Source organism: Corvus kubaryi, unplaced genomic scaffold (assembly GCF_017639235.1).
Source record: "Corvus kubaryi isolate FWS band 111438036 unplaced genomic scaffold, C.kubaryi_AGA036_p1.0 split3-73, whole genome shotgun sequence".
Taxonomy (NCBI): Eukaryota; Metazoa; Chordata; class Aves; order Passeriformes; family Corvidae; genus Corvus; species Corvus kubaryi.
In genome coordinates, this window is record NW_024582091.1 from 17,097,885 (window position 1) to 17,114,549 (window position 16,665).

The window sequence follows — 16,665 nt, forward strand, 5'->3', positions numbered from 1 at the left end:
AGCTCTAAAAGCCCTAAAGTATTCCCAAGACAATACCTTTTCGTTGACCTGTTGGCCATTACTTTCTACCAGTTCAAGACAGTCAGGAACACGAGGAAGCAATAAACCACTAGTGAGATTGTTGCTTTGCAGAACGATGCTTTCAGTTCAGCAGTGGGGAATGCTGACTGTACCCATCACTGAAGTGTACCCTTGGATCTCTCCAGTGTTAAATAAATAAATTTAACAAAAGTTACAAGTATTAATGAAGCTTTATGTAGTCTTGTCCCAAACCTCCACTCAGTGGTGTTGCTACTGGATAATACTTCAGTACAGGCTGATATATGGACATACCAGCTGTGACTTATTTGGCTCTCAGTCATGTCCCTCCACTCGGTGTGAGGGTAACATAACAGGGGTGGGCAGTGAGAGACCCCCAAATCGGGATTCATTTCAACTCTGGTGAACACAACTGACTTTCAGTTCATGGCAGAGCAAAAAACCATGGAGATCCACCTGAGGATGCTACAGAGGCTCACTGGATGTGTAGCAGAGATCAAGAAAAAACAATGAAGAGGAAAAATGGGATGGCCTTGCAGTGTTTAGCTGGGACTGTCAGGCAACAGTTAATGCTGAGGAATCTTGCAATTCTGTTTATATTCTTTCACCACAAGCAGGTGTTGGGAAGCCCAGGATGGGAGGGGCATGCAGATAAAAAAAAAGAAAGAGGAACCACTTTTTTTTCTGGTGTGCGTGATATATTCAGATGAATCTTTTTTACCGACAGGCTCTCTTCCTGGAATTAGCACGGATGCCCAAGCGTCACTCCATGGCTCTCTGATAAACACACAGCATAGCTCAAATGGCTAGATTGTGTTGCCTGTTTGTGGTGGAGGTTTTGATGGGAGTTCTGGGGTTATTAAGTAATTTTTAACAGAAATATTATTAAAACCTCCCACCTTTTTAAAATTTAGATTTGTTTGGTTGAAGTTTTGTTATTTCCATACTATTATAGTTGTGTGCTGTAATGCTTACCATCCGAAAAGTGAGACATAAAGGACACATATCCATTGACACACATCTCACTTCTTCCCTTGGACACCTTGAATACAGCAGTGCACATGATTCTTACTGCGACAGATTTTGTACAGAGGAATGCTCTAATCTGTAGATTTCCCTCCAACTGCTGCTGTTCCTTGTCCAGTGCCACAGCCACTTCTCTCCCTTTTTCTGCAGCTCTTTGTTACTGAACGCCAGTGTCACTGGCTGACATGATTGTTGTGGCTGACATTATGCCACTACTCTAAAGGAAACAGGCAGAGGGCAAAGGAAAAAAAAAAAACTCAACCCAAAACCTGTAGCCACCTTAGGCAAAAGGAATCAGCCTCAAAGAGATATAACCAACCTCACTCTTTCCAGTTAAAGAGAAGGTCCTTGCACTGCAATAGACACGTGGCACCTCAATCAGCTCCTATGCTTGGAAAATGGGTACCCTTCTGCCTGCCCCAACACATATCCTGGAGTGCTTCAGTTCTCAGACATTAAAGGCAAAGATGGGGGGGGGGGGGGCACGGGGGGGGATAAAATGGTTAAAACCAAACAAACAAACCAACACAAACAAAATAAAAAACAAACCACCAAAAAATCCAACCCAGCGTCAGACAGGAGATAAAGCCGGACCTGTGATTCAGCAGATTCAAATGCTCAGAAATACAACAGCCTGTGCACTACTGAAAGACAGCAGCAGTCCATTACACGTATGGATTTGCAGCACTTTGTCAGCACTAATGATGTTACCTCATTAAAAGAGATAAATGCCTTACTGTACTACCAAAAGCATCTGCTCCTTCCTTCTTCTCGCCTGTTCTCCATCAGGGCCATCAGCAGCAGCACAGTGAAAACAAATCCAAATACAACACTAAACGCACTTAGAGCCACTCGCTAAGGTTGCTTTTTGTTGTTTAAATGTTAACATTTTTATGGCATTTTTTTTAATGGGGTTATTCTGTGCTTCCTACCATGGGTACCTCTTCTCTTGATACTAAATCAGCATAGCAAAGAAAAACAAAGCCCTGTGAACCACCATGGCCCACCAGCTTTCAAAGCACTTCCAGAAAATAAACTAATGTCTACCTCGAATAATTAATTCACCATTGAGTAAAATGATGCAACTTCAATCACAGCAGGTGAATTAGGCAAGGGGGTGACAATGACTTCTGTCTGTTAACACTCTCCAACATGTTGCCACACTCAACACAACAGTTTTCTTCCAACAGATTCCTCTCTACGTGCAAAGGTAGCAGTTTACTATAATGAATGTTTTATGCATTATTCCTTTGTGTATAGGGTCTCCCAAGTACACATTATTAAAGTCTATTAAACTCTCTATTTAGCAGAATTACCAATGTGCCTTTGGGGAAATTATTACAATGAAGCTGTACTGGTATTTAAACTCCAGTTGTTTAACAATGTTTTCCTAATCACCAATCCAGGTATCAACATTAAAATGCAGTCAGACTTCTTCCAGCGCAGCGTAAACCTGTCTATGAGCTGCTTATGGAAATTAATTTTAAAAAATGAGTATTTCAACTTGGCATGTTTTTCATAATTAGCCTCAGACAGCTTTTGCTTTAAAATAATAAGAATTCATTCCTGATCCTCTCCACCAAGCAGAGCCCTCCACAGTTAAACCTGGTTACAGAACCAACTAATTATTTGCAGCCGTACAGTTTCTATCAGCATACCAGTCTCTGCAAGATACCAGCCCATTCAAGGAAAATCTGGCCAACAAGGCCCCATTCTTTACAAATGGCTTTTCTATGAAAAAAGGCCTATCCTGGGTGCAAGGGATGGAGAAGTCCAAAAGCTGCTTAAACCCAGTGTATGCCCAGATCCCTCCTCTGGTCCAGATAAACCTCAAAGAGTTGAGTATGTGAAGCAACAACAGAGCAGTTACTAACTGTTGTTTGTGCCCCTCAGATCAATTCCCCTTTTCATTCTGCACAATACAGCTGTAACTAGCTACTCTCTAAATGTGCCTGCTTTTGTGGCAATGAGTCAAACTTGGTTCCAAATTTGTAAATGTGTGTCTGTACCTGCCGTGACAAGAACAAATATTTTCCCAATGGGAAGAGTCTCATGTTTCTCAGGGGAAGAGGAAGTAAACTTCATCATACTAGAAATCAGAGGATTCAGCTTCCTGGGGTGGGGTAGAAGAGACGGAGGTCTCAACCTTTCAGGTTTCCTCCATGGCCTTCAATAAATCACTGGGTTCCTGCCTTCATTTTTCATCAGTATGAAGTGCTCAGGTTCTATCTATGGGGGAGTCAGGCTCTCCAGCAAAGACAAAAGATGTATTGTCCTTGCTACTACATTACACTAGCAGTTTTACAACTTCAACACCAGTTCAGTTCTCAGTCATCTTCAGTGAAGAAAACAGCATTACTGTATTGAAAAAATGCAGACAACAATCTTACGAAACCAGTGGGCACAGAAACAGAACATAAATAACGGAGCTGAGAAACAGGGCTTGACATCTTATGAAGATGCAAAATTTAGGCCATCACACATGCATATTTTGATATGCCAGAATTCAAAGTTTATGTGCAAATACAGATAAAAGGAGGGCCAAAGTCATCACTGGAAGCTGGTATATATACTAAAGATTCCTCTGACAAGTATGAGCCAAATACTGTCGGCTCTTTTTGTCTCTAAGGCAGGCCTGCACAATGAAGTTGTTTCCACCAGGACCAAAAGTCCTTCAGGGAACAATTCTTGGGAAAAAAGCACAGCAAACAGGTGGGCATATTTTAGCCATGCACTAATTTCCATAAAGATCAATGGACAAAAGCTCTTCCTTTCTCCAGTTACAAACCCAGAGCCAAAACACCTTCTCTGTTTTACAATCTCATTGATGTTGCTCAAGTTACACATGCTCCAGAGCAGGTTTTGTCCTTGGGGGCACTGGGAGACCAAATCTCCCGTAAATAAGAAAGGAAACAATCTGTTCACCTTAACTGAAATGGGATGAGGAATATCCCCTTTCACCTATAAAGGGAGACATATGTCTAAGAGACAAAGGGAAACCACCACTAATTTCACTTATTTAGTGTGCCTCTCCATCAGGAAAGACTCTTACATACTTAAAAAGTTTTTCCAGCTTTTAAGGCTACTTTATGCAACTGCAGATCAGAAGCCCTGAAGTATACCAGTTGTTCGCTTAGAGAGGTCTCTGGTGCCTACTTCACTGCCTTCCATCCTATTTGATAGGGTTGATCAAGGCTGCACTCTATACCCTGAATTTGCCAGTCCCTTTTCCTACTACTTATTTTACCTCAACACTAGTTTCACAACCGTGAGGTGAGATGCTGCTTCTGAGCTGCACAAAATCCAACCGCATCTTCAGCTTAGTTAACTGTTGACTGGCATCACCCAATCAAGCATATTATGGTCAGCTTCACAAGCACCAACACTGGCACATGAGGGAATGGGGCAAGTCCTGGCCAAGGACAACGTAGCAAGAGAAAGACAATGAGCAGTCGTAACTGGGACTGGTGTAGGCTGCCAAAAGACCTCTAGTCCCTGACATGTACCAAAGACACCGTAGGAAAACACGAGTGCGCATTGTGGCATTTGACACGGGGACATTGCAATATGTGTGTCTAATGTTCCCATCCTGTTACGTCATTGTGTTGATCACACCATACGACAGACCTCACAAAAGCACCCAGCAATACAGTGTCACGTTTATTCCACAGTACTGGGCGTAGACCTTCATTTGTTACTGCGGCACATGGATCAGCAGCTATCCCAGCCAAGCTGTCACTTTGTCTCTCCTGCCACCTACTGTACTGAAAACCAAAATATGTGTCACCAACTCACGGGCATTTCCACTTCTGTTTGGAAATACCAACCTTTAGTTCTACTAGAAGTGGAACTACATGCATATGGGAACTCCCTGCCGTCACCACTCCTTCAGCAATACTATCCAGTGTTTCCTGATGAAGGCTAACTGCAGCACTTTGAGCTCTACTTAACTCACTGATCCTTCAGGGTTAAAATTAGCATTAAATACTAAAAATTTTCCAGAGTTTAGGGCACGAAATCCTCTCCCCCTTTGCCCCATGGAGAATTAATCACAGAAGATTTATTCTAAATGGTGACCAGGCTATGATACCCCACAAACCTCTGCACCTTAACTGGTTACGTCCAATGACAACTCTCACAGGGGGCAAAACCCAGCAGAAAAATAACTTCCCATTGGGCGTGTGATTGTCAGCCTGTGGGCTGGGGTGAAACTCTTGCTACACTTGAGCTGCGAAACCAAATGAGTGTCACCCAAGAACAGACCTGACAGAGGCAAGAGTCTGTTTCAGACCGTGGTTTACCCTTGTCCTTTCAACCTCTCGCTCACACAGTGCCAGCTGAGCAGGTCTGGCTGTGCCACCCGTACCCTCAGCAGTGCAGTGCTACCCACGACAGCCTCCCTATGTGGTCCCACTGCCTACAACATCACTGACTGCAAAAAGGGCTTCACTGATGCTTGTGTCCAAGCGGTGAATCCCAGGAGAAGAATTCTTTAATCATAATTATCTGGGTTCTGCCATCCCTCTGGACACCATTAACCACAGTGAACACCATGGAGAAGGGCAGCAACAAGTCTGAGCTGGTCCAGACTAGTCCAAGCCCACCACAGGGGCTTCAAACCTATTCACGGTACTATGTGGAAGCCAATTAGCAATCAACCCAAAAACAAATAGACAGACATCCCATGTTAATTACTTATGCCGTTCGCCCAGAATGCATGACAAGTTCATTTTCCAGTATTTTATTATTAATTTTGAAAAAGTATTCAAACAGAAAACAACAAGCTGAATTTTCTAACATAAATCTCATTAGCTTCTACTAAGAAGATACCTTGTGGGTGCTGGTTTATTTTCCTATATATGGCATTCCCTTTTACCTAATCAACAGCTTGGGGCTCTATGACAGCAGCTGTCTTTGATACAAGGAGTGTTCTCATGAAGGAGGAAGGCATCCAACATTTGCATGATCCAGTAAGCAATCAAATATATTTATTTATGCTGTGACCACAGTAATCAAGACGTATTAAATGCGGAACAGAGCACCAGTTAAGTGCATTTTAAATCTGATTTTTCACTGGTTGCAGTAAAGAAATTGTTGACTAGAGGGACTCTTTAGGGTCTTTACAGGCTGCAATTAGCAAAGCAGATACAGAAGATAAATTACTCCACTCCTGCAAAAGCAAGTCTTACTTTTGCAAGTAATAGTGGGCCTTTCATCTTAGCACTTAGAATTTGATCAAGTGAGAAAAAACCATCAATATAATTCCACTCACTCCCAGATAAACTTCTCTGAAAAATGAGGACATCTCTTTTCCTTAAACAAATCTGACAAGGTTATTAAAAATATTTTTGTAACAGACAGAGTTCAGTATGAGCACAGGAAAACAATTGGCAAGAGCAACTGGAGTGTCTAATCCCAGCTATTTAGCCACCAAAATTCTTCAAGAGCTGTGATACATCCACTTAAAAGCCAAATATGGCTCACAAATAGCTATTAAACATGAATGAACTTATCAAGAAGCAATAGTATGTTCCAATTAATCATACAAAGGCTGCAAAGAGGTTAAAAAAAATATTTCTACAGTATCTGATCAGAAGTGGCTTTTGCTGACACCAATTTAATTTATAACAAAATCAAGGCAAAAAACGAAAAGATCACATTAGTGGTTAGTAATGCTACAGGAACTATCAGTGAAAAGCTAACTAAATGAACAGAGCCTTAAAACAACTTGGTATTTTTTAACACAGACTTGAAAACTTGCTACTGCAAAGGCAGTGGGAGAAGGGGCTTGGACATCCTCATTAGCATCTTTCAACTCTCAAGGTTCCCTAAGGATGCTCCAAGGGAATTCAAGATGGCAATTTTATACACAAAGTAATGTCTGGATTGATGTATCCCTTAACCAACCTGCAAAGTTTAATCTCCAAAAGAACTTTTACCTCTGCTGTGCTCGACCACATGGAAGGCTAAGAGATTTAAGCTTGTTTGGTCTATGGCTGACAGAGACTCTCTAACAGAAATGGAAGTTGGATGATAAGCAGATAACAAGCTGCTCCCAGAGTTTCCCTTGCTTTGAGAAGAGTGAAGCCACTGGGAGATTTTCGGAGCAGTTTCTACAAACAAGCTGTTAAGAAAAGCCGCTATCCAGAAGGCTTGACAGGAGGAAAAAGGAAGCAGGGAAATCACAGTAAATAGGATTTGGCCGCATCCAGAAAACAGCTAGGTTTCGAATACATTACAAACAGTCCTGCACTTCACTGCTGCGCCAATTCATTGCTGGATGAGAAAAATTTACACACATTTAAAGGTCCACAGAAATTTAGATTAATCTGTTTAGAACAAATCTTGCCTCTCCCTCTGAAATGCCCTCTAGATGAACACATGACAAAGAAGAAATTGCCACCACTACACTATAACTTCTATAATTTTCTGTTAGGAGGAAGGCAGGCTAGGGATTTATTTATTTTGAGGTTATTTCCCAGAGCATCTCTCCTTGGCACAACATAAGAAGGTTAAGCAACCTCAGCAGGAGATTCTCAGTGCCTCCCTTACCAAGCCCTGGTGGGGACCTCCTGCTCATCCTCCAAACTAGGATGGAGAGAATTAGTAGTTTAAAGCTACTAAATGAAAGAAAAATTGCCACAGACAATGTCCTCTACCTGTGCAAACTAATGCCAAACACAGGACATGATTCAACATGCATGAACTCCATACTTATCCCTCCTCAGATCCCGAAGGAGGCAGCGCCACAGTACGTGCGAGGAGGGAAGAGGCCAGCAGCGGCAGAGAAATTTCTAGTCTAATCATGAGACAGACAGAAGAATGGAAACGATAGGAGAAGTGAGATAAAAGAATTAGGGGGCTGATAGCATCAACACACTTTTAGAAGAAGGAGAGGAAGTTGAGCGGCTGTGAAAGAGGGGGAAGGAAGAGTAAGGCTGATTTTCCCGATAGACAGGTCATGAACAGTTCCCGAAACCTGCCTGGTCGGGCTGGTTGTCTGACGTAAAGATGCAAAAAGCAACACATGTGGCATCTTTGAAGCGGAAAAAGGAGACGTTGAGGAGTGGGGCACTCTGTAGGGGAATGAAAAACCTACAAGTCTTCTAAGTGCCATAAATAGAGACGAAGCTAGAGCTTTCAACCTATAATGAATGTGAATAGTTAAATAGGAGTTTTGCAGAATTGTCCACTAAGACAAAAATCTTAAAAACTGGCTCTTCACAAATGCCTTTTCTTTTGGAAATCCCACACCCACTGCTGGGAGATTAGCTTTACAAAGTGAGAATTTAACTGGAATTGCAGCTCTGGGTAACAACAGGAAATGTTGCTCACAGCAACAGAAAATGTAGGATGATTAGGTTTTTGGGGAAGAAGGGAAAGAAAGTTACAGTAACTATGCAAACAGAATAAATAACAATGCTGTCCTTCTCCAGGACCTTTCCGAGGATCTGGGAGCAACCTACAGCCACTCCCCATTAAAGGCTGCTGTGCTACGGCCACAGCTTCTTGCACCATATAGGTCCCAAGCCTGGCTGTACTCCTTATCTTTACACTTCTATCCCTCTGCAGATCCTCACACCAGACATCAGCTGGTGGGCAGGGACCCATGGCAGGTTTGTGCAGTGCAGGACCCCAGCTGGGACTTGGGGTGTTGCCAAGTGCTCCTTGTACATAAGTAATGAGGCAGCCTCATCAAGAGACAGAAAACACAAAAGGTTTCCACCAAGTGCGAAAACCTGTAAGCGCGAGAAGGGAAGGCTCTCCCCACACCGAACGTGCTGTGCTCAGTGGCGCAGCCCAGCAGGGCAAGCAGGCTGGGAAAGCCAGCCGTCTTTCAGACAAAAGTGTAAAAAAAGAAGCAGGAGGAGAAAAAGGGAAAGACAAGGTCAAGTTAGAGGGAGGCAGGCTCCAGACAAACCCTCCCCAGAGGAAAGCACCTCAACAGACATTGCTGTGGAGACAGCAATGCAGAAGATACTACTCAGCAGGGGAGAGGGTCATGTTAAAATACAAACCCTTGTTTACGTGCTCCCCCAAGTTCCTCAACAGTTGCTGAGAATTTTAGGAAATACTTTGTATTGGACTTGTTTTATTGCATGTTTCCCAGCAATTTCCAGTTCCAGTTTCTACTTTTATTCTTTATTTTTAATCACCACTGGGACAAAACAGTAACATTCAGATACTGCCTTGCTAAGAAAACCGGAGTAACTGGGAGTTATATTAACAATACTTAAATACAGTCTATTTAAAGGTTTGAACGCATCTTGTTAGAACACTGCATAAATTAACCCAACCTAATTCTCTAGGATGTAACAAGATCTGAAAAGCTCCAAGTTTCATGTTCTCTCTTACCGCCCACTTAAAAAACCAAAACCCAACATGCTGAGGTTAGCTCAGGTTGCAAATGAAAACAAAATTCACATTCAACTGAACAAACGCAATTTACTCCTTGATGCAGTGAAGATGATGCACAATCAGCTCAAAACCAAAGCAAGAAGAGGTTCTCTCCCACCCCCTCCATGCATATCTCCCCTCGTTGTCACTGTTAATGATGCCCCCCCAGTCTGTCCGCCCAGGATTGTTAACCGTTCCCTCCATCCCTCCCCACTGTCCGAAACCATCCCTGGATGGAGGGAAGCTCGCCCTGCTGCCGCTGGGCTCCCGGTCTCCCCCGCACCACTTGCACTGGCAGCCAGACAAAGCAAACTCCAGTTGCATCACGGAGCAAACTCATTTTCCAGCAACCTCCCAGCCCGGAGTTTACCGCTACTGTAATCCAGTGCTGTCAACAACGCCTCCTTTGTTGCGCGCCCGTGTGCGCCGCTTGCTTGCTGGTTGCGTTGTTGTTTTGGTTTTTTTACTATTATTATTTTTTATTATTATTATTTATTTTAAGGAGGATTTTTGTTTTAAATGAGTAATCTGTTTTCGAGAGATTTCTCCTCCGTGCTGGCTCCACCCTGTACTGTAAACGAGACATTACCTTATACAAGAATGAATCTGCTGCATTCCTCTGTCTAGCTGCCTCGCAGCACATTTCCTACGCTCGCAGCAGCCCTGGCAGTGCACGCTCTCCCACCCCTTCCCCCCCACCTTTTTCTCTTTTTTCTTTCCCTTTTTTTTTTCCTTTTCACTGCCTCGCTGTGTTTTTGTGTAAATGATCTCACATGACTCAACAAATCCATCTGCCTGGAGCAGGCCAAGTTTGGAGCCTTCCCAGGAGGGAGGAGAAGAATTGCTTTGTGGAAAGGACCTGGAGCTTTGCCCTTTCTCTGGCTCAAATTACCCGCCTGTCAGGCCTGACGAATTTGGCTAAAAATAAAAGGAAGCGGGCCGTGAAAAGGAGATGAATGAGCTCAGCAGTTCCTTAGATAACATGGGGTCTGGTGTCGCCCAAAGATCCCAGAGCAGGAACTTCGGATGCCGGACATGTAAGCGTGGTGCTGCAAGCCTCAGTGAATTCAGCTGCTTGAGGACCCCAAAAAAAAGGCTCAAGAAAAGGCAAAACCAACTATACCCTGTTGGAAATAAATGGTTTAAAGACACTCAGAACAGGAAAACTGCCTGCTGTAGGATTTGGGCTTGTACATGGGGAGATTTACAGGGTTTCCAGAGGGGAAAGGGGGCGTGGGGGGGTGTGGCAGGGGGCCGTACATGATGTCAGCTTCCCACCCTGACCGGGGAGCCTCTGCATCCTTCCTGCAAATGCCTGCCCAGCGCCCGCAGCGGGTATTAAGCACTTAGCTTGGCAATGTAATGACACACTGCAACAATCTGTAATGCGAGGCAGTCAGCAAAGCCCTGGCTCGAAAAGCTCTTTCTCCTAACCATTAACCATATGTTTGGCTCCGCCGCCGCCCAAGCGAGCGGGTGTTCCAGCGCACCATCTGGTTTCTATCCACACAAGCAACTGCAAAGCACAGAGTATTTCCCTCTGGAGCTGTGTCTTCCTCCGTGGCCCCCGATCCCCAGCCGGCTCCCCACTCCTCTGCTCCCCATCTTCCTCCTTCGTGCCTTTCCAGCAGCAACTTTGCCTCCCTGTCCCACTGATGGCTCGAGGCGGTGGAGACCACAGCCACCCCACCACAGGTTCACCAGAAGAGCAGGGATGCTGCGTTGTTCTGCCCTCCGTGAGCTGCACATGTGTACACAGACGGACTGCATCCCTCATCACCAATGTCTGGGGTATCACATTAAAAAATAAGTGTGTTCTTGAGTGGTCCAGGAGCTGCTGCAGTGACCATCACATCTCACTCATGCACACATGCGCACAGGGAATGTTCAGTTTGGATTACATCAACTCCATGCCGACACTGCAAAAGGACCTCAGGAATGTACCTAACAACAGGAGGACCATTAGCAGTGTTATCTCCTGCTCTCATGTAGGGCTTTCTATGCACATTAGGTGTTGGTCCCCTGTCCCACCAAAATAAGAAGGCTCTGGGGAGAAAAAAAAGAAGTATAAAAAGAAAAGGAGAAAGAGGAATGGAATGAGAGTGTGCTGAAGAAAAAGGAATGAAAATATTTACTTTTCCTGTGATAACTAAACAAGCTCTTTCTGAAATGATAAAAAAAGCTTTCAAGTGTTATATTTTAGAAGGCCTTGTACCATATGTTTGCTTTATGATTTTGTGAATTCTAATTACTATTTATGTTTTTAAAGCACTTCCATCATTCCGTTTGTTTCTGAAGTACCTATGGGACATCAGCAGTAATTTTCCCCTCAGGTTGGCCAATTTAAGATTAATCATGACCCATTACAAGTAAGTATTCAGGGATGCAAGTAATAGGATATTCAGCAAATCCAGCACTTGCTCCTTTAAAATAAGTTTATACTCTGCAATGACTCACACATACAGTGTTTATCCAAGTTACCAGTGCTACGAGGGAAAAAAAAAGCCCATTACATTTGCAAATACATACAAATCACAGCTGTAAGCACCCGACTGCTTACACCAAGACTTGTTTCTATGACTGGATATTGATTTTTTTAATAATGTGTCATTATACCAATGTTGATACAGCAACTAGCTTCCTGGAGTATGCAATTTAATACTAAAAAGAAGCTGGCTTTAGGAAATATCAAATCCACACCCCCTCACATCCTTTTTGGTCATGACTACAGCAATGCAAAGCCACAACTGCTTTTTTCTCCACCTTGCACCTAATGAAGAAAATGCGCTTGCCAGTTAGAAACAGCTCAGTCTAAGGCAATGAGCTTCACTGATCTGTTTCTCAGTAAAATACTGCAGAACCTCTTCAACCGTTGCTGGAAACCAAGAGTCTGTGTTGGAAAAGATGCATATTTTTCAAACTTGCTCCATATGAGAAATCAGTGAACGAAAAAGCACACTGTAGGCCCTTATCCTAGAATCAAACAGGCGTGGGGAAAACCATATGCTTGTGAAAAGCCTGATGACTTCACTAGGATTGCCTAAGACGCTTGAGGATAGGATCTGCTCCCAATTACAAATGTGGAGTGCAATTAGCACTGTAAACTCCCCCTGCCTTCATTTTGCACTCCCCTTCAGTGAGGGAAATAAATAAAATGATTTAAACCATAAGAGATGCATTTTAGCTAGCAATTTACTTTTCCTACAAAAGAGGATGTAAATATGTTAAAGTCCATTATTTTAAGATAATATGTTGCAAACATTAGTAGTACGCTCAAACATCACGCACCAGGTTTCCTACAACCATGCAATGAGAAATTGTCTTCATTCACACAGAAAACAACCAGCAGTAGTTCTCTAAAGGTCTATGTCTGGGTCTTTCAGCAGATAATGATCTGCTCTGATCCAGAAATCCTTTTAGAGGGGGAATTCAAGGGAAATATTCATAGATTCAGAGTTCTGCAGTCGGAAGGGACAGCTAATCATCTGACCTTCTTCCATGAAACAGGCATGGAGCTTCTCCACCTACATCGACGCAGCTGTAATGGGTTGAAGGAGATAATCTCCTAGGCTTAAAAACAAACCCATGAAAAAAACCCCAACAAAACAAAAAAACCCAGTCTCAGATTCACCAGCCTGACATAAAGAAGGAAGCTACTGCAGCCCCAGCATCACTCCCCTATTCACCAACCACCAGCACTATGGGAACACCCACACCCTCTCATCTGGTCTGAATGAATTAACAGCCAGCTACTGGGTCTTGTTATACCTTGTCACCTTCCTCTACTCCTCGGCCTCTGACAAAGGGCCACCGGCAGCCTGAAACCCAGCCAGTTTTTAAAGCAGAATAAAAAGTGGTGTCACATTATTACCTGAATCCACCGAGTCCTCCTGCCAACAACGATGTTTATGCAATCACATTTTTCTGTTTGTAAAAACTTCTCTCTTGCCTCATTGCTCTGTGTGAAAAACAACACAAAAGAGAAAACTGATTAACTGCAAGCCATTATCTATTATTTGCATTACAGCAGTTTTGCAGTAGATATTCAGGTCTTTTGTTTTCTGCCTCATCTCATAAAAACATTAAACAAGAAAAAGTGCTTCCCCAAAATCACTCATTGATCAAATAGAAGCAACAGATGCCAGTTTGAAAAGGCAGATGAGATACCACAGCCCATCACTTGTAGAGCTACACAGGAGAACACAGCTCTCCTATGCCCACATCCTCTGCCCTCCTCCCAGGGCATCCTGCCTGGCAGCACCAGGACCAATGCCAAGCAGACAGTGCCACCAAAAGCAGAAATACGGAGGGAGAGAAAGCTAATTAAATTTCTTTCAGTGTCAACAGCAAATACATACCACTAATAACCACAGCAGTGATGTAAAAATAATACTCGCAAAATTGCATTGATGGTAGATTACTTAATCATAAAGTTTCCCCGTACTCTGTACCTACAACATTATTTAAGTAGTGATTCCACTTAAAATTCTCAGAAGGGTCTTTTAGTGTCTGTGTTTACTCTTTGCTTCCCATATTAGTAGCTTTAAGCTTTAGTGTCAAATTCTCCTGCCAATACACTTCATAGAAGACATTTCTACATTTAAATAAGGAAGAAAAAAGCCTATACCGTAGAAATCCAACTGAAGACACAACCTCAACCCCCCACCCCCAACCTCCCTGAATAGCCAGAAGACACATCATAAGTAAAGGAAACTGGATTTTCAGTACTGGAAGTGCCATTAGAGTCAGTATTTCATTGCTTTCTTTGAAAGCAAACAAAACAAACCCCTTCACTTAAAGAGATGCAACTCAACCATGTGCACATGATCCCTTGCCTACTTTCACAAGGGCATACACAATGAAAGCCAGACACACAGCACAGGGTGGGGAATATGGCTGCGATAGCCTTCCTGCGTTTCAGGGCTCAGGCATTTGGCACACTCTGTCCATTGTTGACATGGATGACTGACAGAAAGTTTTGTCGCAGGATTTTGGTCATGGTCATGTCTCATTGAGACATTCCCAAAAAAGTGGCTGGAAAGACCAAATTCTGGCAATCTCTGGAACAGAGTTTAAACCTGGTTTTAGCCTGATGCCACATAAAGCAAAGAACACAGTCTAGTCCAGGGCGGAGGAGAAAAGAGGCGACCTTTGCCTCTGGCATCTGCTGCCAACCACAGGGCAGGGCCAACTCTCAAGCAAGGAGGGTCTCCTGATCCAGGTGACCTCTCTCCTGCAGCCTGGAGTCACATATGCTCAAAACAGAGCAGCCAAGATCTGGGCCAGGGGACGGCATGGAAAAACATGTCAAAACAAGAAATTTCACTTAATGGGAACAGAAAATTGGAGGTAGGATGGGGAGAGAGCAAGAATTAGGGTGAGGCAGGGAGGGCTGCATGGTGGCTGTGCAGCTGCAGCACTGCCAAAGAATCACATTCAAGATTCTATGATGCCAGTGGATGCTGCCATTTATTTTCTTCCTGCAAAAATCTTTGGTGTACCACAGGTATGTTGCAAGAGAAAACATGGATGAGTTCAAGCACTCATCCCTCAAAAGGGAGGCAAATGTGGCAGGTGAGCGCTGCCTGCTGTGGCTGCCATCACTCTTGGCACATGGGATATACCTGAGCATCAGGGCTTCAGGATAAGAGCGCATGACAACTCTAACAGCTGTTGGCAGCAAGGATGGCAGCCACCCTGACACTCCCTGCCACCCTCTCAGCATCCAGGCACATGAGCTGTGCCTTGGAGAGCTGCCACGCAGCTCCAGTGAACCACTACACCAGTTATTTAAACTCAGTATCCCTCAAGTGGCCATTAACAGTGAATTCCTAACCAACCTGAAACCCTGGCTTCTCTCAACTAAAAGTAATGAACAGTCACAGCAGAAGGGAACTTTATTTCCAGTGCACAAAGTACTATACAGTACAGAGACATCTCAGCAGCAAGGCTGTAAGGTCCTCAGGATGCTTTGTCCTCTTGTTTTAAGTCTCTTCCTGTAAAGAGAAGTGGCGCTTCCCAAATCATTTGTCAAATCCTGAAGCCTGACACTGGTAAACAGAGTAAGATCGTGAGGAAATTACAAACTTCTTCAGTAGGATTTGAGTACTGTGCCATAAATAAAAATTTGGGCCAAACAGAGGACAGCAGGGAAAAAACAAGATGCTGAATAGGGAGTTTGCCCAGGGCTTGCAGCTACTGCTGGCAGTAGGCAGGCAACTTGCAGGAAGAGAAGAGTGTGATATACCCAAAAACTGTCTATGCATTTACAAGATCTGCAGAAATCCATTTTATATCAGAGAACCACTCTGAACTTAGAGAATCATAGAGTGCTTTGGGTTGGAAGGGACCCTAAAGATCAGCTGTAATGTTGCAATGTATTTGTGTATGAAAATAAAATTAACAGTAAATAGCTGAAACTGCCTTGGATATTAAGCTACCTTAGACATTCATAGCATACAACGGAACACAGGTCTACAGTCAACCAAATGCACAGGAAGACAGACCTTAAAGGTAAATAATTCAGGACTTGAATTCTTTAAGGTAAATAATTCAGGGCTCTAATGAATTCACTGACTGTAAATAGGGAGTTCCACTGTGAGGAACCCTCCAAACTGCCCTACATCCAATCCTCGGGAGTGCAGAGCAGAAAACCATCAGCAGAAATATGTCTCAAACATCCTTGGCTATGCCAGCAAGGACTTTAACACAAAAGGAGTCTTGGACAGGAAAAGATAGCTTCACAGACTGCTTCCAGTACTCCATACTGTGACCATGAGCTGCTGAAAAGGAAATGCAGTTTCAGAAACACTACTTGGGCAAACAGTGAGGTGGCTGTGAAGCAAGGAAGCTGACCCATGTTGCATCCAACAGAAGCATTGGAAAAACCCTTCAAGGATAGCCAACACAGCAGGTTGGTCTAGCGGTGCTAAAACCACACAAGACTATGGGTGAAGCTGTCAGCTCTTTGTTAAATATGACAGCCCATAGATGGAAAGAAACCAGACTACCCCTCGAGTCCTCCTCACTTCACTATCTCTCTTCTCTATCCTCTTCGATTGACTATTGCCAAGTGCTTTTATCAACACCTGGGAATTCCTGTGCATCCGTCAACACGCATTTCGGCCAGCCAAATCCCATCAACAAACCACAGAATAAATCCTCATAAATTCTTAAACTGCCAGCAAGTGTCAGTCTTCCCAG

General features: G+C 43.6%; 1 protein-coding gene across 6 annotated transcripts in view; it reads right to left on the reverse strand.

Moving 5' to 3' along the window:
* The window catches only part of BACH2 (BTB domain and CNC homolog 2), a 187,873-nt gene that overhangs the window by 130,992 nt on the left and 40,216 nt on the right, over positions 1–16,665 (reverse strand). For all 6 annotated transcript variants that reach the window (XM_042016346.1, XM_042016344.1, XM_042016342.1 and 3 more), the window contains one exon: positions 13,334–13,420. The gene's annotated coding sequence lies outside the window, so the exon portion shown is untranslated. The remainder of the gene's footprint in view (positions 1–13,333; positions 13,421–16,665) is intronic.